This window comes from Heliangelus exortis, chromosome 2, assembly GCF_036169615.1.
Source record: "Heliangelus exortis chromosome 2, bHelExo1.hap1, whole genome shotgun sequence".
NCBI lineage: Eukaryota > Metazoa > Chordata > Aves > Apodiformes > Trochilidae > Heliangelus > Heliangelus exortis.
Window position 1 is genome coordinate 5870117 of NC_092423.1, and position 23792 is coordinate 5893908.

At 47.3% G+C, this 23792-nt stretch overlaps 1 long non-coding RNA gene across 1 annotated transcript; it reads left to right on the top strand.

The window, feature by feature from the left end:
• Positions 1 to 528: 528 nt before the first annotated feature.
• On the top strand, positions 529 to 23223 carry LOC139792016 (uncharacterized). Its single transcript, XR_011724120.1, has 2 exons — positions 529 to 683; positions 22923 to 23223. It is a non-coding gene; the product is annotated as an uncharacterized lncRNA (long non-coding RNA).
• The last annotated feature ends 569 nt before the right edge of the window (positions 23224 to 23792 follow it).

Sequence of the window (23792 nt, forward strand, 5' to 3'; positions counted from 1 at the left end):
AATCAGAGTTCCTTGAGGCTTCTGCTTGAAGTGTCACGGATGTTCAGCCAGGAGGCTGGAGAATAAAAGGCTATCACCATTACACAGCGGTATAATTTAAAGCCTTGAGTCCCGGGTCTGTAGCTGAATGAGCAGGCAGGGGCTGCTGAAGAGCTGTGATACGAGAGGAGCTGACCCGGAGAGCAGCTCGGTGGCGAGGGACACGGTGTTTGGCCTGGCAGGGCGGGTGAGCACTTGGGAAGCTGTAGTTTGATCTCCTCCAAGATGCCTCGACCGTAGTACAGGACGTGGCGTGCAGCCAGAGCTGGAGACATCGCTGCCCTGGGGGGAGCAGAGCTGCGGGGGCTGAGCCAAGGCTTTGGCAGGTCTGCTGCTGCACAGCTGGGTTGGCTGCTCAGGAGCTGCTGGAAACACACGTGCTACCAGTCTGGGAGGAGAGCTTCAGGACTGGGAGCAGCCAGGGGAGGTGTGTGCATCGGCTGCCTCTCAACTGATCATCTATGCAGGTCCTGAGCAGGGGCTCCCCTGGCAGCACGAGACTCTGATGGTGAACAAAATCCGTGTGGTGGCCCTGCTGGCATTGCTCAGGTGATGCCCAGGGACAATTTGGGGGTTATCACATGCTGGAGATACCCTCCCCTCCCCCCTCAGGCAGCAGTGTTGTGACTGTCCTTTTCTAAATGGTAAAGAGTGCCAGAGGAATGGATGCAAAATGTGATGCTGTAACATACATCCTCAGATCCTCAGAGCTGGAAAAGGGCTTGAGGACCTCTGAGATGGAAATGGTGTTAATTTCCTCAGAGATGGAAAACGGGTTGAGGTCCTCTGAGATGGAAATGGTGTTAATTTCCTCAGAGCTGGAAAAAGGGATTTAGGTCCTCAGAGATGGAAAAGGGGTCTGTGCCCACCCTGTTGGCTGGTACAACCAGGATGGTTCCAGGGTGCAGGATCGGTGCTGGCAGTCAGGGGACCCCTTGGCTGTCCATCATGTGCTCAAGCCACTTCACATAATGGCCTCCTAGAGATTCCTCTGTTCGTTTACGGTCACCCCTGAACTCTGTCCGGCTCCTCTCAGGTTAACAGATGCACTCCCCAGTCCTGCAGATGCTCAGGAAAATTAAAAAGAGGTGGGATCTGCGTTGGGAAATGGCAATTGAGCACTCTGCTTTGCTGCCCTGATCTCCTGCAACGTGAGACTCGCTTCGTGTACCTCTGTTTTATTCTGATCTAACTGCTTTATCCTGATTTAACTGCTTTATCCTGATTTCAGTGTCCTGACAGAGGTGCAGCCCCGCGGCTCCCGAGAGCCGGCATCGTTTGAACAGCACTTCGCAAAAAATCCAAACTGTGAAATATCCTGATGCCACCGGGGGTTGCTTAAAACCCCCCGAAAAGGCAGTGAGGAATTGCTGCTGGCTACTGTATTAAGAGCAGAGCAGAGCTGCAGGCGGGCTGGGTTGACCGCAGAGTTAAAAGTGACGAAATAACAAAATCAAAGAAGTTTCTTCCTTGTGCCGGGAGAGGAAATTCTGCACGGGCGAGCGCTCAGAGGTGAACAAAGCGTTAAACCCTGGCAGAGCAGCTGCTGCTGACCTTCTGGTCCCAGCACCGCTAAACAAAGCTCCTGTTACAGCTGAACTTTAGTACCAGCTTCTGCTGCTCCAGGGATCCTCGCAAAAGTACAGCCCGAGCTGTAGTGAGCACCGTGCGGCCCCGGGGAGAATGGTGGAGGGAAGGGGGTGTCAGGGTGAAACCCCCCGTGTCCTCTCCTGGGGCTCACCCACCCTTTGCTGTAGTCAGTAGTTGAGGAGTTGTGAAGCTGGAGGGGTGCTCCCAGCCCAGGGTGCTCAGAACCTTCTGCCTGATGTACCCACCGTTATCTTTCTGAATTTTCGCTCAGTTCCACGGATTAATTATGTGTACAGGGTAACCATACCTGTAAAAGGGAACAGGAGTTTTGTTTTGTCTCTGAAATGTGCTTATTGCAAGTTTTCTGAGTGCTCCTGGGTCCTCTGGCATGGGAAACTATGAACAACTTTTAAATTTTTTTTCTCCCTATTCATGGTTTTGCAACCTCTAATTTATTGTCATCACAGAAGTCTTTCCTTTCAGAAGCAAAATCCAAACCTATTTCTTCTCTTCTCACATGAGAGCCTTTGGTAGCCCATACCTAGTGCTGGGCATCCTCCTTTCCTTCCTGCATTCCTTCTTCAGAAAGCAGAATTTTAGGCACTTCCCAGCAGAGGTCCTGGAGGTATGGCCCAGGCTCTTAGTGTGACATGAGTAGGTCACACACGAGTAATATTTTCAAGGGATGGCACCTCTCATCCTCCAGGGGGGATGATGTTGGAAGTACACCCCACAGAAAAAAAAAAAACCCAAACACTTATTTCTGTGTGAAACTCGATGAACAGAATGAAGCAGACTGGGTATAAGGCTTCTGGAGTCTCATTGTCTTTAACTGTAAGGAACTGCTTTTAACTGTCCAAACTGTAAGGAAGAGAAAAATTGGTCTTGTGAAATAATAAATAAGACTCCACAGAGTTAGGTGGGCATGAAGACTGGTTGTGGCACTGAAGAAAGAAACGGGTTCCAAAATAAAAAGTTTGGGTTGCAGTGGCATAAACATGATCTTCATGCCAAGCATGCAGCCGAGCTCAGTTGTGATGCCCTATTTTAACAGTTTGAAATTTGCCTTTACCCATCTCAGGTGGTTTTTTTTGTTTCTTTGTGTTTGGTTTGGTTTTGTTTGGGTTTTTTTTTTTTTTTTTATGCACATAGTTTACAGTGTGGTTAATCCTAGAGCTGTTCACAATGTACTTCTTGCTGCTCAGGTTGAAAGCTCTTCTGTGTCTTGTCCTTATGGCTCCTGGCCTGTTGCCACCGGCAGCAGAGGGAGGGACATGGGACCTGTGCGGCTGCTGAAGGTGCCTGGGGGATGTGCCTGGAGAAGCATTTGGGTTGCCCACCAGAGATTTACCTGAGAGTCCATGCTGACAGGGCTTTATTTGAGGTCAACCCTAAAATCAACTCATTATTGTTAATATTACTCCCTGAACCCCAGGAAGCCTGAGAGAACAGGAACTTCATTGCTTAGGAGCTGGGAGACTTTTGGGGCTTTCTTGACCCCAGAGTAGTGGCAAAAAGTATCCTAAGGTGGTTGAATACTCAAGTGCATGGCATGAAGGCTCTTGGGAATAAAATAATGTTGGTATTATCATATTGTATCATTCTGGGCATGTAACACCCTCTCTTGGCATGGTCAGTAGCTTCAGGAAAGCTGAGAAACAAGGGGTGCTTGTGTTGCTTCTCCTGCCCAAAGCTTCTCTGAGCTTTTAGCATTTGGTGTTTGTGGATCTCCCCTCTCAGAGACAGGACAACCTGTGAATCCCTGGAGTCTGTACACATCTCCTCAGCATCCAACCAAAAGAGGTTGAAAGCAGTTTTTGTGCTGTACATTCATTAAAATCGATGTAGGGTTTTTTTTGGACCAAGCATCTTTCTGTAAGTAATAAATCTGCAACATTTATTACTTACAGAGGGTCCTGGCCTTTCAAAGAAAGTCAAAACTCAGCTCTGAGCTGGCCTGTTCCCCGGGATGTCCTTAGGATGAAACAGGATATAGTTTCAAACCCACTTTTCTTACATCACAGGTGAAGGATACAGTTTTCACTTTGCAGGAAGTCTTTGTGGTTGACACCATAAAATCTTGTCTGAGGAGATGAGTGCCTTGGAGAACACGTTCCCATTTTGGGAGCATGGAGGCTGTGAGGCTGCTCCTTCCCCTACCAGGGCACCCACTAATAGTCCTCCTTTCCCATCAGAATGGAAGGCAACTGCTGCACAGTGTTGCCAAGACTCTTGGCTGAATCACAGCATCCCTGGGCTTTGCCCCAGTTCTTGGGATTTTGTGAAATCTCACCTTCCATTTTCCAAACTTCTGAACCTGATGGTTGCTGGGGAAGACTTGAAAGCATGGTGCAGGCATAACTGGCCTCAAAATTTACACTAAAAGCTGTCAATTCTAGTTTTGGCAGCATTAATATTAATGGAGCCACCGTGGTCCAGGACTGCATTTGCATTCACTTTGTTATAGCAACTGATCCTGGAAAAAGCTCTCCTGGAGGTGCTGCAGAAGTGATGCATGAGACCACTCTACCCCATGGAGCTTCTGGTCCAAGCACAAGGGCTCTGACCTGCAGTAGAAGATTCTTCTCCACAAGTGAATAGTCCCTGTCCCTCAGGTTGAAGCTCCTCATCCTCTGTCCTTGTCCACCTGAGTTATCAAAGCTAATGAACATGGAGGTCTTGCTTAAGTGGCTGGGATGCAATTAGCCCAGCACCTCCCAGAGATTTTGGGGACTCTGTGGTGGTGGTACTCGCTCCCATTGCCTCACAAATCATTGTTTTTGATGAAAAGATGCTGAGGGCAGAGGTAGAGAAGACATTTAGAGAGGTGCCAGGAGCATGCTGAGTCTTTTCTCCATGGGTGCCTGTCAGGAAAAAGCACTGCAGCTTCCTGGGAGATTTCTTGCCTCCCCCTGCTAGATCTGTGTGTAACTGGTAACAGACTGGTACGCTGGCTTCACGTGTACCTGGGACACAGTGGGAGTCATTTTGGCATGTTTGGAGGTCCCCTACATCCTCCCAGCTCAGGAGTCTTTGCAGGCTTGCTCATGCCACTGCCAATATTCATCAGGAGATCTTGGTTTCAGCAGTAACTGTGGCCAAGTTTCCAATCTGGTGGATGCTGTGGAAAGATTCCAGGACTGAGTCTTCACCCAGGACATCTGAGAAGGTGCCTGGGGACTGGCTCATCCCTCTTTCACACCACCCACGAGCCACTCCATGATCTCAGTGCTCTCCTCCAGCCCTGCTTCTCCACCAGCAAGGAGACTCTGCTTGATGGAAGGAACCAGAGCCTGGGATCTCCCTACTTCAGCACATTCCCCTGTAAAGCTGCCATGAGGAGAGCACTTGCCAGCTTCCCAGGGCCATCCTTGCAAATTGAAAAATGTTTTCAGGGGCTGCCAGACGGCTGCTCAGAGTGGCCCCATGGTGCTCTGTCCTAAGCACCAGGATTTTTTGTTAATTTTTTTTTTTTCTTTTTTAGTCTCCTAAATCAATAGTCTGATGCACTGTGGAATGCAACCTGTCCAAAATGAGCACAAAATATACCCAAAAGTCAAACCTCCAGCCTCCACAGTTGCTTTGGACATCACGAATTACCAGTAGAAGCATGCCTAGCAGGAGAGAGGGTGGGGAGAGCAGAGGTCCATTAATGATTCCCTACTCCCAGCATATGGCTAATTAAAATTTCTAATTAAGGCACTGTGGGGGTGAAGAAAGGAAGCTCTTGGCCGAAAGTCCCCCTCCTTTTTCTGTATTTCCTTCAATAGCTTTATAAATTTCCCCCCCAAATGAACTAATTAATATCACCTAATCAGTTAATAGAATTAGCTAATTAGATTGCTTAATGGAATTTCTGAAGAGCAGATTTAAAAGCTCTTAAGGAGACTGTAATCACTTTTTATCAGGGCACCAGTGCCTGTGCTCATTCAGTGACTTTCAGCAGTCGCCCTTATCAGCAGAACATTGCTGGAAATCACTGATGGGGCTTCGTGTTGCTCCAGAGCCACCCAGGCTTGAAAGGTGAGGTCGAGCTTGCTCCTCCAAGCTGTTGTTGCCTGCACCTGATGGCATCAAAAATCCACCACTCTTAAGAGCTTGGTGTGATGCTACAGTGAAACTGGTGGTGGGGTGGAGCACTGTGAAGTCACCCATCTCTCCATAGAGCTGGAGGGGTTTGGGAGCTCCTGGTGGTTTCTCAGCTTGTTTGCTGGTGGTGGCTTTGAGTTGGGGGAAGTGATAGGAAATCCCTGAGAGCCTCTGTGCTCTCAGAGGTCAAAGTTTTCCCCCAGTCCTCTCCTCACTGGTGTGCAAACAGAGACAGACAGACGCTGCTGAACGTTCCCAACTCTGAGGCTGTGGTGAGGGGGAATGAGGTGCTGAGAAAAAGTTTTGGGTGCTGTTGTGCCTTGCTGGGGACATGTGTGGTTTGCAACTACCACAAAAGACAAAACTCTCCAGGCAGCACAGGGCACCTCCAGCAAATATTTTTTTGTTTAAGGTTGGTCTGTGGAGATGGGTGAGGGGGTGGGTGGGTTTGCAGTGCTGTTTAGCTCCACCCAGGCTGGTCTGGGTGGGACATCCAGACTTGTTCTGGCTTTGGGCACAGGTCCTTGCTGCTTTTCAGCAGTGCAAAGTAGGAGTGAAGACTGGACTTGTTCCTCTGCTTTGGGGGCACAATAGGAGAAACAGAAATCTTTGTGGTTCAGGGTTCATCTCAACATCATCAGTGACCAATTTCTGTCCCTTCCAAGGCTCCACGCCCCAAGAGTATCACTTGGACATTTGCCCATAGCATAGAGAGAAGTAGCTGGAGGTTTTCTTGAATATAATGTTAGCCTGGAGAGCTAAAGTAATTTTCTGGTGGCAGCGGTGGTTCCTGACATGGTGTGATAACTGAACAGCATTTATGCCAAGGAAGCCTGGTGATGTTTCCCCACATGCAGATGGCTTCAAGTTTGTCCTTGGGCACTTGCAGCAGGAGCAGCTCCATGTGTAGGTGCCTCTGCTGTAATGTTTCCTTTGCAAGCAGCTGCCTTAGAAAGAGGTGATGAAGACTCTGTGGCACCAAAGCAACATCAGTGCTCCAGCAACATCTCTTAACCCTTTGGAGAACATCTTCTTTCAGGCTGAGTAGCATGAGAGGCTCAAAGGGCTGTCCTGAGGGCAGCCAGTGCAGCATCTCTGCTTTGTTTGTGGTCACCTGCAGATGCCCAAGGAAGAGAGGAGAAATAAAGGAACTCTGAAGTGACTCTTTCACCTCCCTACCAGCCCAATGCCTGGCAATAGGGCTGTTAGCACCTTTTTGATCCACAGGGTTGTAGCCATAGTTTTGTGTTTCAGGTGTTTGTATGGACTTTGAAGAATGTGTCTAGTCTGTCAACTTCTCCAATAGCTTACAGCTGCTTGTACCCCCTGGCATATGAGTTCATGAAAACAACAGGAACATCATTCCTTTTAGCTCTCCATGGAGACATCTTAGCCTGCCAGGTGGATTCCTTTTGTACTCTCTTGGCATTGGCAAAATTTATTGCACTGAGTATACCAGAATACTGCTGGGAAATTAAACTTCAAACAGTAAAATAGGCCAAAAGTGCTGAAGAACTGCTGGATTAGCCCATCCCTACCAGTGACTGGAGAAAAGCTGAAAACCAGGAAAAAGTTACATATTTCCAAGGACATTTTAAGCCTTTAGCAATATGGTGTCTAGAGTCTTTCTGAGGAAGAGTGTCTTTAACTCAAATAAACCCTGATGGATTTTGGGGGGGAATTTACCTAATTCCTTTATGAGCCCTTATGCATTTTTCCCATCTGCAACAACCTGCAGCAAGGAGCTCCACAGCTCAGCTGCCCATTGGGTAATGAGCAAAAAGCCTTTTGTTTGATTAAGCCATCTGCCTGTTAGTTTTACTTGTTGGTCTCTAATTCCTGTACTAGTGGAGACCACAGACACCTGGTCCTTGTTTATCTTCTTTGAGTCTCTGATGAGCCTTTAGACATCTCCTCCCTACCCTTCTCCCAACAGCTTTCAAAGACAGAGCAGTCAGAGCTGATTTGATAATTTCACAGTGTGTTATACAAAGGATATTCCATAACTGAGATATATTCGTCCATTCCAGATGTTTCATATTCAACAAAACATTTGTGATAGCAAATTTCATGTAAACTTCTGAAAAACACAGTAAGTTGTGATCATTTGAGAGTGAAAGAGAGATGGAGAATGATGTGAGCATATAAATACAGCAAACATAGGAGTATGGATAGAGATTTTGACTAAAATGCTAATATCTAAATAATTTGTTTAGGCTTTCTGAGGAAAAAAAAAAAAAGAAACAAATAAAGGAAAGAAAAAAAAAGAAAAAAAGAATTTTTTCTTATTCAAAACACCCCTAAAACTAAATACTCCAAACAGGGTCTGGTTTGTTGCTGAAGTCATGCTCAGAGACTATACCCTGACCCAGCATAAAATGGTTAACACTGCAAAGCTGAAATGTCCCTCTCCTGGACATTCCTTTGGCGTGTCCATTTTCACAAGCTCTGACTCCTGCACTCCTTGAACATGTCAATATTTTCTGGTTTCCAAAACTGCAAGCTTATATTAACTTTCCCCTAGTCAGGTCACTAGCAAAGCTGTGTAAACAAATGACCTGTAGCCATAATCTTCTTTGGTTCCCCCTATTGATTTCACTCTGCTATTTGTCTGCCAAATATTAGCAAACCTTCCTTCAGAAATGGAGAAACTTTGGAATACTTCTTAGAGGGGGTGAGTTGGGGGAGAATGAAATGGGTCTGACGGTATCTTGTGATTATACACTGGGGCTGAGGATGTGTACTGGTTTGGACTGGGAGATTTCTGTGGATTGTGCTGGTTTGGCTTTGTGATGAAAACAGTGTTGATAACACACCAAGATTTTAGTTATTACTGAACAGTGCTCCCACAGCCTTAAGGCCTTTTCTTCCTGGGGGTGCACAAGGAGTTGGGAGGGGACACAGCTGGGACAGCTGGCACCAAGTGACCAAAGAGAGATTCTATATCATATGACATCATGCTCAACAATAAAAGCTGGGGAAGAAGTAGGAAGGGGGGATGTTCAGAGTTGCAGCATTTGCCTTCCCAAGTCTCAAGATGGAGCTTGGCTTTCCTGGAGGTGGCTGAACACCTGCTTGCCAGTGGGAGGTAGTGGATGAATTCTTTGTTTTGCTTTTTCTTTACCTTTTAAACTGTCTTTATTTCAACCCACAAGCTTTCTCACTTTTACCCTTCCTATTCTCTCCCCCATCCCACTGGTGAGGGTTGAGTGAGTATCTGTGTGGGGCTGAGCTGCTGGCCAGGATTAAACCCTGACAGGAGGACAACCACATTGATATGGTTAATAAAACTTCTTCAAAGAATGTAATCCATGAGCCAATGACATTTTGATTTTGCAAGTGGACCTTTTGCACTACCAAGGGCACAACAGTAACGTGGACCTGTTCACTGCTGCATCTTGAAAGCCATTCTTGCCATGACTCCAATAAGTGGAGCTACTTTGAAGTGGCTTCCCAAGAGACTGCTCTTGCTCCACTGCTGTTAAAGGTTTTGTGTAAGTCATTTTGCAGTGATATAGAACATATAGGGGTGAGGAACCTTTTATGCCATTATAGATGACACAGAAATTTGCAGGCTAGCAAATAGGGAAGATATGGGTTACTCATAGTGAGAGATATGGATCAGGTACTTAGCTGGTCATGGTTCAGCAGGATGCTTTTAGTCCAGCTAAATTGAAAGGAATCCCTCTGGGAATGAAAGGATGTAAGGCTGTGCTTACAGAAAACCAAGACCTGTGTTTGCAAGCAGTGTCTTGAGGAAAGATTTCAGGGTCACCTCTGATAAGGTCTCAAGATGAGCTCTCACTGTGATGCCATGGTAGGGAGGTGAGGGGTGGGAGCAAGGCAGGGGCGTGGAGGAGAAAAATAAGATAATCTTCAGGTCAGTTAAAAAGGTAGGTAAAGTCAGCTGGAACAGGGAAAACAGTCTTGGGAGGAGAGCTGTGCTTGAGTCCAGACGTGCTGGAAGAGGAAGCATGAAGAAGAGTTCAGAGAGATACCCACAGCTGGACAAAGGTATCTGGAAATCAAAGAAATCCTATAGCAAACTAGACCTGAGCTTCCTAAGGCTGGACACAGCTGAACACTGGGTTCAGTTGAACACTGGACCAGGAGAGGCTGGGCTTGCTTGGGTACCTCCAGACTAGCTGCCAAGCTTACCCTGTAGCTTGGCTTTGAAAAAACTTTATTTAAAGGTAGAGCTGGAGAAGTGGAGGCCTCCTGAACCAGTGAGGCTCTGGCTGTGACCCCCCATTTCCCCCACTTTCTGGCCACTGTTGTTGGTCCACAGTAAAATAAACCTGATGAGCTTCAGGCCACCCTGAAGTGCACCAGGAAGGACTCCTGTAGAAGAATCTTTGGGTTTCATAAGAAACCAGCTCATGGCTTAGTGGTCTGTGATGCAGGAGGCCTCTTAGATGAGCCATCCATCCCTTACATCAGAGATTCCTGCTGCCTGTGGGGCAGATAAGGACACTCATGGGCATATGAGTGTGCAGGGATGCTCAGCCCTGCCAGTGACATCCAGGACAGCACTGTGACTGCTCTGTGCACGCAGCCAGACAGATTTTTTTCATTTTTTTTCTCCCCCTGTTCATTTGCCCTTCAAATTCTTTGAAGCTCCCAATTTATACAAACGGGAACCGGTTGCCTTTTGCTTCACCTGCAAAACAAAAGGAGACAGAGAAAGAGAGAGGATTGTGTATATATAAAGCAAAAACTCCAGAAGAACAACTTTACAGCTGACAGCCCAGACGAAGTCTCCCCCAGGGGAAGGAAAGCATTATATTAACCATGATGCACTAAGGAGCCTTGTGCATACATCACTTTCCAAAATGTTTTCAAAAGTTCATTAACTTCCAGTGGAAAGTTACGGCTGCATCAGTTGCCTTGGAGCCATTTTTGCCGACTCCTGGCCCTGGCTGGGGAATACTTTGTTGATTTAGACGGGTCTATTAGAAAGTGTAAGTCTGCTGGGATAGATAAAAGGCAAAGCTTCACTCTCCAGAACATTTCCTTAGTGCAGCACTTTAAAAATTGCACGGGAAGCAGGCTCTGAATGCCTTGCTGCCTTTTAACGGCTGGACTTTCAGCTTGAATGTTTCAACTTGGTTAGTAACCTGTAAATGACACCAATAAAAAGGAATTTGAATGGGTGGAGGAGGAGAGAAAAGAAAAAGATGAGCTCCATCCAGCATTTCCACTGCTTCTGGGAATTTGTTTTTAACCAGTAATAAAAACACCTGGCTCTCAGGGAGGACTGTGTGCTGGAAGACTGGATGTCACGCATTTATCCATGGGAAAAACTGGTGGTGTTTTTTGGTTGGTTGAGGTTTTTTCTGGGGGGCAACAGGAGGAGGAGAAAGGAGTATGTCTGTAATATCAGGGAAAAGGAAAAGAGTGGGGTGACAAATATTTTCAGGGTTGTCCCTGCTGCTTTTTGGAGGTGCTCCCCCTCACCAGTGCTCCTGGAGCTTTAGATGCTGATGAGCCATAGCTTGGTTTGGGTTGGAAGGAGCCTTTAGAGGTCATAGAGTCCAAGCCATCTGCAATGAGCAGAGTCACCTCCCATTTGAGCTGCTCAGAGTCCCCATCCAACCTGTCCTTGAATATTTCCAGGTCTCCTACCACCACATCTCCTCCTCCCAGTGCCTCTTCTGCCTGGGACCTGTGCTGCCCTCAGAGGAGCTGGGGATGCTGTGACCGTATGACAGCAGCTGGGTGCTGGGGACCCTCCTGCCCCTGAGCTCTGCTCCTGCCACCATCCAGATGGCTTTTGGTGTTCCTGGAGCTGACTGAGGGGAAATGGAGAAGATCCTGGAAAATGAGGCACAGCCTGTCCTAAACACATTGCCTTGTGAAATTGTTACCTAGGCTTGGCTGCAGCTTTTGGGGACACTCCTCTCCTCCCGCCCCCACCAAATCATTCCATTTTCTATTTTTGTTCTCATTTCTTTCACGACCCCAGCTGCCAAACTTTCCTCAGACACTGTATTTCCCCTTCCTTTTTATTCTCTTTTCTTCCAATCTGACCACTGCAACATTAGAAAAAAAGAAGGGGATTTAAAAATGGAAGGAGACAGTCAAGCTGTCATCTTCATTTGAAATCAAGAATAATACAAACTGCTAAATGTATTTAATGTATTTATCCTTTTTTTTTTTTTTTTTTTTTTTTTGTTTTGTTTTGTTTTTTTAGCTTCTCAATCAGACCAAATACTGCTCAATGGACAAAGAGAAAGAGCTGTATTTTCTGGCTCTGACATACGTTGCACGTTGTTAAGCCTAACACATATTTATTTAAAATATTAATGCAAATGACAGAGGGCTGCTGGCTGATAAGTGTGTTCACAGGAGACTTTTGTGCACTTTGTCTTCTGTCACTCTTCAAGCCTCATTCTGGGGCCTTATTGGAAGGAGAAATATACTGGAGTGTAAAGGTTTGCTTCCTAGCCTATAGGAATTTTTAATTACCATTTTGACAGAGAACAAGTTTAACTGGCTCTTCAACCACAGACTATAAGGTCATTGCTATCACAGACCATAAAGAAGATACAAAAATGAGGTAATAAAGTATATGGGCTGTATATGTCTGGTAATTTAACATTATTCTTGTAACCCTGTGAGTCACCTGTGACTAATTTAAAAATGCTGATGCACTTAGATGAAAGCCACAGTAAACCACCTAAATCAGAGCCTGAGAGCAGTAAACACTGGGGGCAAGGGGGGAGGATGGAGGCGAGGAGTGGATCCAAGCTTTTATCTGAAAAGATGTAATCAAGATGTGGCTTCAGCCCGTGGTGGTTCACAGACCCTGAGGAGCTGCCTGCTGTGCACAAGCATCCTGAGCTGCTGATCCCCCACTGCATGGTGCCCCACTGCCCTACAACCAGGCAAATTCAAGGCAAATTCAGAGGGTTTTGGGTAATCACAGGCTCCCAGGGCTGACAACCAGTCCCAGCGGAGCCAAGTCCTGGTCTCCCACTGAATGGTGGGTACTGGGTACCTGGTTCCAGGGCAGCATCACTCCAGCTGCTGTTTTATTCCAAATTAATGGATTCACAGAGAAATGAGCTGCTGTTTCTGCTGTGCTGTGGCTGAGAGAGACTGACTGGGTCTGGTTTGAAGTATTGGTCTTTTGGTATCTTTTTCTCCCCTCTGTCCTTTTCCAACAGGGGTTTGTTTGGTTTTCAGCAGTTGCTGTCAGGGGGAGGGAGGTGGCAGAAGCTTTTCTTGCAGGTAGACAATATCCTCAGGCAGGTTCCACAGTGGCAGAGAGCCACTAAAATAATCAGAGAGGCTGAGCACCTCCCCTCTGAAGCCAGGGTGAGGAAGTTGGGGTTGTTCAGCCTGGAGAAAAGAAGGCTCTGAAGTGGCCTTCTAATATCAACCTTCTAATATCTGAAGGGGGCTACAAGAAAGCTGGGGTTGGGCTATTGTCACGGGGGTGTAGTGAGAGGATAAGGGGAAAGGGTTTCATACTTGAAGAGGGGAGATTTAGGTCGGACATTAGGGAAAAAAATCTTTCCTGGGAGGCTGGTGAGACACTGGCACAGGTTACCCAAGGAAGTGGTGGGTGCCCCATCCCTGGAAGTTTTCAAGGCCAGGTTGGATGGGGCATTGAACAACCTGGTTTGGTGGGAGGTGTCCCTGCCCATGCAGGGGGGTTGGAACTGGATGATCTTTAGTCCCTTCCAACCCAAACCATTCTGTGATTCCATGATTCCCCAGCAGGCAGGTGCCAGGGCTGGGTTGCACAGATGGGTGCTGGGTGTGCCAAGGTGCCCATGTGTCCTCTGTGCCCTGACTGAGCTCTGAGCCAGGTTACAGAGTCCTTTTTGCCCTGGTGAAACCAACGAAAAAAACCTCAGACTCCCAAAATCCTGTTTGTCCCCATCCCTCCCAGCTGCACATTCCCACTCCCTGCCTGGCAGTGACCCATGCACAGCTCACCCCGGGGTGACTCGGTTCAGGGAAATGAACCAGCAGGAAATTATTTACTTGTTTGGAATGGTTTTTGCTGGCTTAGCTCTGCAGAGCAGCTACTCACAGAGGGAAAGCAGGTGCCTCCAGAGAGAGGATGGAGATTGGGCAGGACTGGAATGGAGGGCTGGTGATGCTAAACCCATTGGGTAAAAGACTTAAGGAATGTTGCACATCTGGAGAGATGTCTTTGTTCCCCATCTTCCTTACCCCACGTGAGGATTCAATAAGACTTTTTGCATTTTTTTCCATGCAGAAAAAACCAGAGTGACATTTCTAGCTGTAATACCTCAGTTACTTTCTATCCACAAAGACAAAATTTCCAGAGTAGCTCAAAGACAAATATTACCCCTAATTCCATCATTTTGAGTTGTGAATTAGTGCTGGCTCTGAGCAGCCCAACTCTGGAACTCTGTTTTGGGTAGAACGAGGTGAATTCCTGCTTTAAAAAGAAGGAAAGGAAAGCAGATTCCTAATGACAGGGGCTGGGGACACTTGAAGGAAACAGCTCTGGTCGATAAATATTGATCCCCCTCTTCAGTGCTCTCAGCCCAAGCAGGCTGGAGAAGAAAAAGCCTTTTGTTCCTCCTGGGAAGAAGTGGGAGGCTGGGTTGTGCTAGGTGGCACCAGGGACAGATGGACCAGAGTGTTGTTTTGTTTTTTTTTTTTTTTGGTGTGTGTGCTCTATAGCAACAGAAGAGGTTGGTCCATGGTGGGGAGGAATGGATGCTCCCACGCTGCACAGCTCCACGTTCCTGCTGATGTTTTAGCAGAGTAACCCAGTGTAGCATTACCCAGGCACATCCCCATGAAACATGTGCCACTGGATTTTGGAAGCCAAACCATTCTGGCTGGTGGTAAGGGGAAACTCTGCCTTGATCTGCTTTGCCCTGCTGGTAAATCTGCTCCTGGGTCCAGAGAATTTCTGTACAATGAAGTCCCCACAACTCTGGGGGCTTCCTGAAGATGGCAGTTGCAAGAGAGGCACAACGGAGTTTGCCATAAATTCAGAGTCCTTCAGGAAAGATGTTGGAGGATGAGCCCTGAAGGTTATCCAAAAAAACCCCCAGGGCAGATAGGAGAGGAGAGAACTTCTGTGAGAGGTGGATTTGTCCTTCTGGTCTCAGAAGACAAGGTGATCACCTCAGCAAAACATCCTCCCTTATTCACTCCTTCCTTGACGTAGACATCAGACCCATCGTGCCATCTCTGGACATGGAATCTGGAAATGCAGGTTTCCCTCCCTTCTCTGACCTGGCCCATGGGATGGTTTGGGCTGAGTCACTCCACCTCTCCCTGCTTCCCTTTCCCCTGGGTGCTTTGCCTTGTCAGATGAGCCTTCAAGCTCTTTGCTGGCAGCACTGTCCCTTCTGTGTTTGGTCAACGTGTAGCCCGAGACATCCAAACCCACCATGACCTCCAGCCCTCAGTGCAGTGCAGATACAGAGGATTTATTTCAGGTGGTTTTCACAAAAAAAGCCTCGGTATCAAGCACCCACATTTCTTAGTTCCCTGGGAATGTAATTTATGCCCCCTCCCCTCCTGAAGTTACAACATTTGGTTTCACTATGACAGTGTAAAAAAGGAACAGCCTTACCTGAGTGTCTTCACAGAATAACAAAGTCTGACAAAAGGCAACAAGTCTCAGGGAAAGATCTCAAACACTTTTGACAGAAATGATGATAACATTTTCATCTGAGCCATCAACATTTACAAATGGTGATTTAAAAGGAGGTGGGGGGGGGGGAAGGAACAAGCTGTTTGCTTAGACTTGGTGGAAAATAGGGGAGTGTCGTTGAAAGATATGTTTTTGAGACAAAAGTTGTGTTTTGATGGAATCTCATATTTCATTAAGAAATATCTCTTGGTTGCAATACATAAATTGATTGGTCCTGTTCCTGTTGAATACCAGTGCTGGGCAAAAGCAGAGAGAGAGAGACCCAGCCTGTTATAAGCAGTTTCCTACCATGCAGCCCAGTTCTTATCTCTCACTTTTGATTTCTTTGCTTTGTAATGAATATTTTGAGAAATGGAGGCAAAGCCTGGGAGTGAAATTGCCCAGTGTGTGACTTTCTGACATATAATCAATTGTCTGCTCACCGACTACAGACGAGCTGTGTTAATATGTCCATGAAGTCCTTCAATTTATCAGGCAGGGCAGCAGCATCCCTGAACCTGGAGCTGGCTGGCAATAATAGAGGGGAGCAAAGGAACTGAATGCAGCCACTCTTGCCTGAACTAACTTATCATTTAGTCTATATTCATGGATTAGCCTATACTGGGTCTTTCAACCTCTGGCTCACTTGTAAATTGTCAACTGGTTCTCACTTGGGATGTGTGAAAAGAGTTTGGGTACAGAAGGGGTTAAGCAGTGTATAGCAATGAGGTACTGCTAGGCACTATTATTATCATCAAAAGAATTGTGGTCAGGATGTCAAGGGAGAGGATTCTCCCTCTCTGTTCCACTCTTCTGAGACCTCCTCCTCCAGTGCTGTGTCCAGTTCTGGGCCCCCAAACACAGGAAGGACACGGAGTTGTTGGAGGGAGTCCAGAGGAAGCCAGGAAGATGATCAGAGGGCTGGAGCAGCTCTGCTATGGACACAGGCTGAGAAAGATTAGGTTGTTCAGAATGGAAAAGGAAAGGCTCCAGGGAGACCTTAAAGCACCTTCCAGCGCTTGAAGGGCCTACAGAAAGGCCAGAAAGGGACTTTTTACATGGTCATGAAGTGATCGGATGAGGGGGAAGGATTTCTAACTGAAAGAGGGGAGATTTAGATGAGACATTAGAAAGAAATTCTTTCCTACGAGTGGGGTGGGTTGCCCAGAGAAGTTGTGGTTGGCCCCTCCCTGGAAGTGCTCAGATCCAGGTTGGATGGGGCTTTGGTCTAGTGGGAGGTGTCCCTGGCCATGGCAGAGGGTTGGAACTAGATCATCTCTAAGGTCCCTTCCAACCCAAACTATTCTGTGATTCTATTATTACTTTTTTTGTGAAGATTTCAGAAGAAAAACCTGGCAGAACTTTATGGGAAAAATCCTTTCCTTTTTGGTCTATTGATGATTAATTGAATCACCCAAACCCATTAAATTGTCTTATCTTGCAGCCAGCTGTGACACAGGCATTGCCCAGTCTTAAAGTAAGACCATGTGGGAATCCTTCTTTTAAAAAAAGATTAAACCACATCAGATATCCTATATGAGACCTGTCAGGAAAAACCTTAGAGTACAGCTATGGACCTGTTTGAGTCTCGGAGTTTTAAAATACTGGGATGCTGGGCACCTGTATGGGAATCAGGCAAGGAGCTGGGATCAGGTATCCCACCAGACTGAGACACCAGGTGGCCATGGCAGGATGGTGGCAGCAGCTGAGCTGGCACAAGACACAAGCTTAATCAGTTTTATTCCCATCTTTCTTCCAAACATGCCCTGGACCACAGGCAGGATGAGTTTGCCCTTTGCAAGCAGCCGAGCTTTCCCCCTTGTTCTGCCCTTTAGCAATGGTAATCAGAGCTTTTTTTCTGCTGAGATTTTTCTTCTTTTTTCCTTTGTTGTCTGGTGTTTCCCCCCCCCCCCCCCTTTCCCCCTGGACCCTCTTTATTTGTGTGCTTCAAGGATTTTAGCTGGAGAGTGAATTGTACCAGAGGAGGTGAGCTGAGCACCCCTCATCCATACAAACTTTCCTGGGCTGTAGCCCCCAGTGCAGCTGGAGCTTGCACTAGATTAAAGAAAAATATTATGGAGGTTTTTAATTTCCCTGTGTAGAGCTGGGAGATGAAGAGCCACCAAGAGAGGAGTTTGCCAGGGGCAGGGAGTAGATGAGAATGTCAAGGCCAGTGAGAAACTACTGAGAAGTACTGGAGCAGCATATTTATTCAAAAGGAGTTCTCATCTCCAGCACTTGCTGCTCTGGGCACTGAGCTGGAGTATGAAATGAGATCCCCAGGGTCCTACAAACATGACAACACCTAAAGAGCAGTGCTCAGTTACAGCTCTATGGCTGTTGTCACTCCCAATCTCCCCACATTTTCCATGTGAGAGGAATGAATCTTGAGGATGGGGCCACCACTGCCAGCTGCCATGCAGGTTGCAAGGTGTTTTTTGGAGTGATGTTGGGTGATTCTTGAAGATGATGTGACCATCATTTTGCCCAGTTTGCTGCATTATCCATCATCTTTCGGTGGCTACAGCAAGCACACCTGGATTTATCTTCCAGAACCTTAGTTTGTATTATTGGGCTTTTCACAGTGTTTCTTTTCTGGATGGGAAATAATTTTCAAAAGCACTGACATAACCTAGATCCTCAGAAGAAAACTGCCAAACTGTTTTGACAAGACTTTTCAACTCTTACTTTCTTCTCATTGTTCAGTGAAACAAAACAAACAAACAAAAAATCTGTTTTAAAAACTTTAAAAAATACTTATTGTCCTCTCCTTTACACCTGTGAGTGTACATGCTTACTGATTTCAAACAAATTTGTCCCAGAGTCTTCTGAGTGTTCTGAGGGAAAAGAAGACTGAATTAAGGCACCCATATGGGTGATATTCCTAATACATTCCCCAGTGTGGGAAGAAGGCTCACCCTTTCAAAGCCCCATCTTTCAAGCTTACTTCTCTCTCCTGCATCAAAATCCTGGGACACAGATGCAAAGGAATACAGGTTTCCTCAATTTCTACTTCCTGCCAAACCTTTGGGGGATGTCTGGCTTACATTTGGGATTTTAGAAATGAAAAAGGAGCTGAAGGCTCTTGTGGCACATCAAAATGCCAGAGAGCTTTGGTGCTGCTCAGTCCTTCCCATTGCCCTGGTTAACTGGAATGAGCTGGTTTGAGAATGAGGTCTTTCACCTGACTGTCACATCCATGCTCAGTGTGAACAGAATAGCAGAAGAACAATGGCCTTTGGTGGGGATTTATGAAGGTCACAGGTCTTAATTTTCCAAGGGTGGAAATGTGGACGCAGAGGACCCCTGGGAAAGTCTGCTTGGTGGGTACCCATAAGTATGGAGACCTGGAGGAAACAGAACTACTAAAGGGAGAAGAAACAGTTCCAGAGAGGAGACAGGGAGGAAGCAGATGCACCTTCCTTGAGTGGTCTCTCTCCTTTAGGATCAGTGGATCTAAAGGTCTCTCCCTAAAGCAGCAAGCAGGCTGGAAATGCATGGAGAAGCCCATGGCTGAATTGTCAGGTTGCTACCAAAGTCTGGTGTCACAGATGCCATTTTAGATGTCCCATCACTGTCTGGTTACTGGGTGCTGGTTGGACACAAAGCTTCTGGATAGCTGGCAAGGCCTTTTGGGTGAGGTGAGACCAGCTCCATCAGCACTTTGTGGTTTCCAGTGGGCAGAGTGTGTGAAATCACAGACATTATGTTATGTTATGTTATGTTATGTTATGTTATGTTATGTCTGTTACACCCATTCCTTTACTTCAAACACCAACAAGATCGGTATTTCCCTGCAAAACCCAGTCCTGGGGGGTGTGTTTTGGAGATGGTGCAACCCCAGCAGGTGGCCAAAGGGAGAAGGAACCCTCAAACCCCACTGCTAGAAGATCTGGTATCTCCTCCTTGAGATTTTCAGACTGGAGGTGGGACCAAGCAACACCTCTTCAGGGCATAGAAATAGGGTGGTCAAAGTGCACCTCAGGATTTAGAGACAGTCTGTGAGTGGGTGCAGTGGAGGAAGGGGTGCACTGACTGAAGAATATGTCCAGGTTCTGTTCCTGCAGGAGAGAAGAGGCTGCAGCCAAAGAGCCTGTGAGTGCCCTTAGCTGTGCCAGTCCTGTCAGGCTTGTGCAGTGCTGGATGTTCTTTTCCCCTCTCTTAAGGAAGCTCCAGCACTTGGTAGAAGGAGAGTAGACAACCGAAGTAGACACTGACTTGTTTAGGATGGGGTACAGGAACTGGCCATGCTGCTGGCCATGAGAGAGGCAGATGGTCTGATCCCTGCCAGTGCCATGGCATCTCATGAGGTCAGAAGCTACTTGCTGGATCCTGAAGCTCCTCTGCACCAACTGATGTGCAAGGAGGTCCCTTTCTCTCCCTCTGTGACTCTCCTTGGCCTGGATCCCCACTGCTCCCCTTATTACAGTCAGAGATGTTTTCTCCAGCTCAGTCTCCTGTCAGACCCTTGCCAGGTCTGCAAGAGCTACAGTAAATATCAGCTCCTTCTGTCATAGGGGGAAAATGTTGGTGATGAGGGATGGAAAATGTATGTGAAGGACCATGGGGCAGAAACATGGTAGCAGAAAGATTTTGGAACTTCTCAGCTGAAGGGCTGCAGGGCACAGGTGTCCTCACTGCAGAGTGGGATGCAAAGGGTGGGTTGAAGAGTGTCCAAGGATATGTCTATACTATTAAATAAAATAGGGCAGGGCTTGATGTCTGACATGGGCAGCAGCTGGTAGAGCTTACATGCCCATGCATAACTCCCCTTCTCTTCAGAACAGGGTGGCTGCATCAAACCATCCATCAAGGACAGGTTCTTGACTCAAGCATCAGCCTGAACTTGGGCTTATGGCAAGAGCTTGATCAGGGAGTCCTGTCCCAGTGTTGTGGTCTGGGTGATCACAGGGCACACAGAGGATATGCCTCTGTTTACCAAGTTCAGTGATCTTTGAGTATCCTCACACCACTTATTATGCTTGTAGACTTGGGTTCCTTTGCTCTGCTGGAGGAATGGGGGAAGTATCATGTGGTGGGTTAACACCTGCTGCTGTTTGCTGTGCATCAGGTTTAGAGGCTCCAGCTGGAATGCTGGGGAGGTATAAATTCTTAGGAGGCATCCACCCAGTCCTGGCACTGTTTTGCCATCAAACTGTGTGGAAATGGAAAAAAAAGATCCAAGGGACTTCGTGATACAAGTGGGGCAATGAGGCCTGGAGAGACCCAACAACTGCTGGAAATGCTGGAGGAGGGTGACCACAGGGAGCTGTGATTTTATGATTTGCTAAGAGCTGGATGCTGGCTGAGAAGGGGTGGGGCAGGCAAGGCTGGGGTTATCTCCTCTCTAATGAAGCTGTCAGTGAAGCAGCAATCAGAGTGCACTCACTTCCCCAAAGTAGGCTAATCTGGCTGAAGAGATTATGTTTTTTGACACTTTCAAACCTGCCTGAGAAACTGACAGCCTTCTTGACTGAGGAAAGAAAAAAATGGAAAAGAGACATAGTATATTACATATAATGCCAGGGTGGTAGGGGGCTTCTGAGAAGAGAGGCAATGTGAGAGTGAGGCTTTGCCCCCACTACCATGGGGAAGGCACCTTCTCTGCTTCAGAATCCCCACCACACCCTGCTTCAGTGCACACTTGGGCAGACCCTGTGGACCTCCTTCCAGCATCACCTCAGTTATGCAGAAGTTAATCCTCACCATAGGCAGTGGAAGCCAATTTCCAGGTCACCATGGGTGCCCTGTCCTTCCCACAGATGGCTGCGGGTAGCACTGGAGAAGGAAAACTGGAAGTCTCCTACCCTGACAGGAGGAGACTGGGACTCAGATCTGCAATGAGAGTGGGTGGGTGGTACAGGCAGGGTGTAGCACATCTGTACTGGCAACTGGCTTGGCTGGAAAAAATGTGGTGAAAAGCCCAGCAGAGCTACATGCAAGGAGAGAGGAGAGGGAAGAGCATTGGGAATGTTGATTGACAGTGTCTTGGCAGGCTTACAGAATCCAAGCAAAGTCCTTTGGCCAAAGCACTAATCCATTGTCCAGCAGGACTGGTTTCTTCCTCAGGGGTGAATATGGGCAGAGGAAACTCCCATATTCACCTTCAATTCTCCAATTGCAGCTCATTCCTGATGCAAACATTAGGAGCCTTCTCCTACCAAAGCACACGGGAGCAGCCCCCTCTGCATCTCAGGGCTGTGATATCTGGGAGATGAAGCCAGCACGTGGGGCTCACTGCCAGCAGCCATGCTGCTGAAGGGATGTCCTGCCCCAGGATGGCTGCAGTGCCAGCTGCACCAGGACAGATGTGGGACCCAGCCAGCTGTGGGACCCCCTGTGAGACCACAGCATCCCTTGCTGCCAATGCACCCCATGTCTGCATGGGGCAGGGCAACAAGAATCAGAGCCTGAACCCAAGGAGGATTTTGGCTCCAGCTCTGCCCACCACGGCTTGGACTCTGCAAGGCAAACAGATGAATTCCCAACCTGATGCTGGAGCCAAATTATTCTGCAATTTGGGAAGGAATTTGATTGCACAGCCTGGCTCGAGTGTTATCACCCCAGCCAGCTCCAGGGATGAGCAGAAACTGGAGCTGGGATGAGGCCAATGAGACCAAGCACTGGGCTAAATGTGCATCTCTGGAACACTTGGAGCCCTGACTTTTATTTGTATTTCTTTACAGCTTATCATGTTTGCACTAGGGCTCCGCAGATAACAATCTATTAACAGTAAAGTGAATTAGATCACTGCCTGGTTATTTCACTTAGCTGAGGCCAAACTGCTCTTGTCCATTCAGGAAATTTGTGTTACTTTATTCTCTCTGTGCAGGAAAGCATGTCACTCTAATTACCTCCCATCTCATTCAGCCCCAGCAACTCTGAAACGTTTGTGAGGCAGGAGGAGAGCTATAACCTCATTAGAGCATGTTATCCTAAGAGATCAGACACTGGCAAGGGTTTGTTGTGACGAGCCCTTCACAGCTGTTTTCTTTTGAAACTATAAAAGGGGAAGAGGACTGGGAAGCTGGGGATGGGGAAGAAAGAATCTCTTCCAGTAGCAAGGACCATAAGCAAGTGCACAGGGTTGCACCCTGCTTGTCACTGGGTTGGCAAAAGGGAGGGGAAACCTGGAGGGGGCTGTGGGGATGTAAAGTCAGCTTCACACTCTAAAATGGTCCATTCCTCATCAAAAGCAAACATACCTTTTGGGCAGCAGATAAGCTGCCAGTGCAGGGTGAGTGGAGAAGGCTGGTGAGCAGCAGGAGGGTGGGTTTGGGGTGGGATGGAGTTGGGCTTTGGTGCTAAACAATCCCTTCCCCAAACCCTCTGGGGAGGGGATCTCTAATCCATTTCCTTAACAAATACTTTTGTGGTTTTTTCTTCCCCTATCATGAATATTTCTGAGGAAAGCAGGAATTTTTTATTCCGCTCTAACTACAGCAAAGTAAAATGCCAAGCAAGCTGACCAGTTCTTGCAAGCCATTAACCAAATTAACAAAAAAAACCAATTTGATTTTGGTAGCATGAGGACATTTTTAATTCAAAAGTCTGTTTTGTTCTGGGTTAGGACAGAAGCAACTTGAAGAAGTCATGGACCTGCCAGAAGGAGAGACCATGTGGAGGAGCAGAGCAAGGCAGCTGCGATGGGGAGGGATGTCTCTAAACCCTGTGCCCAAACCTTGGAGAAGGAGCCTGCCCAGGGCCAGCCATGCTGATGGAGACTTGGGACCAGCTGGTCATGGCAAGTGAGCACAACCCTGCCCCAACACCTGATGGAACAGAGCTTTATAGTTACGAGCAGCACACCTTCTTGTTGATAACCATTCCCTAAGTGTTTATTAAAAGCTACTGAGCAGCTTCCCAATGAATCTGAATCTCTTCATTTGTGATTTGTGATAAACTTAAATGATCCCTTTTACTATTTGCTGTTGGAGAGAAGCTGAAGCCATTAATGTTTAATGAAGTCAGAGCCCACAAGCTGCTGGATGTGCCAGGCCCATTGTGACAAAGACACAAATCCCACCTTGGTAAGGGTGTCCAGAAAGATTTTGGCAATTTATTGATGAAAGCAATTTAATAGGGCATTAATTTAAATTGTCAGGACAGGACTGTGCCCAGGCAAGTCAGCTTCCAGGAGCAAATGAGTTAATGCAGAACCACTGAGTCTTGGTCCCAGAGGATGCAGCCCTGGAAGTGGGGGGATTAAAGGGGAGAGATTAAAGGGGGGACACGAGAACTGTTGCTTGGAGATGTTTTTTCTCAGTTGGATTACCACAGCCAGAGAAATGGAAACGTTCCCTGTTCAGTGCTTCAGCAGCTTCTTGACTTAAAGTTCCTTTGACCCCTACCCCTACTCTGAGGGAATGTGGCTGCTCTTAAGTCAAGCAGAACAAGGACAGCCTCACACAACACCCACTCCCTTCTCCAGGCCCGTTTG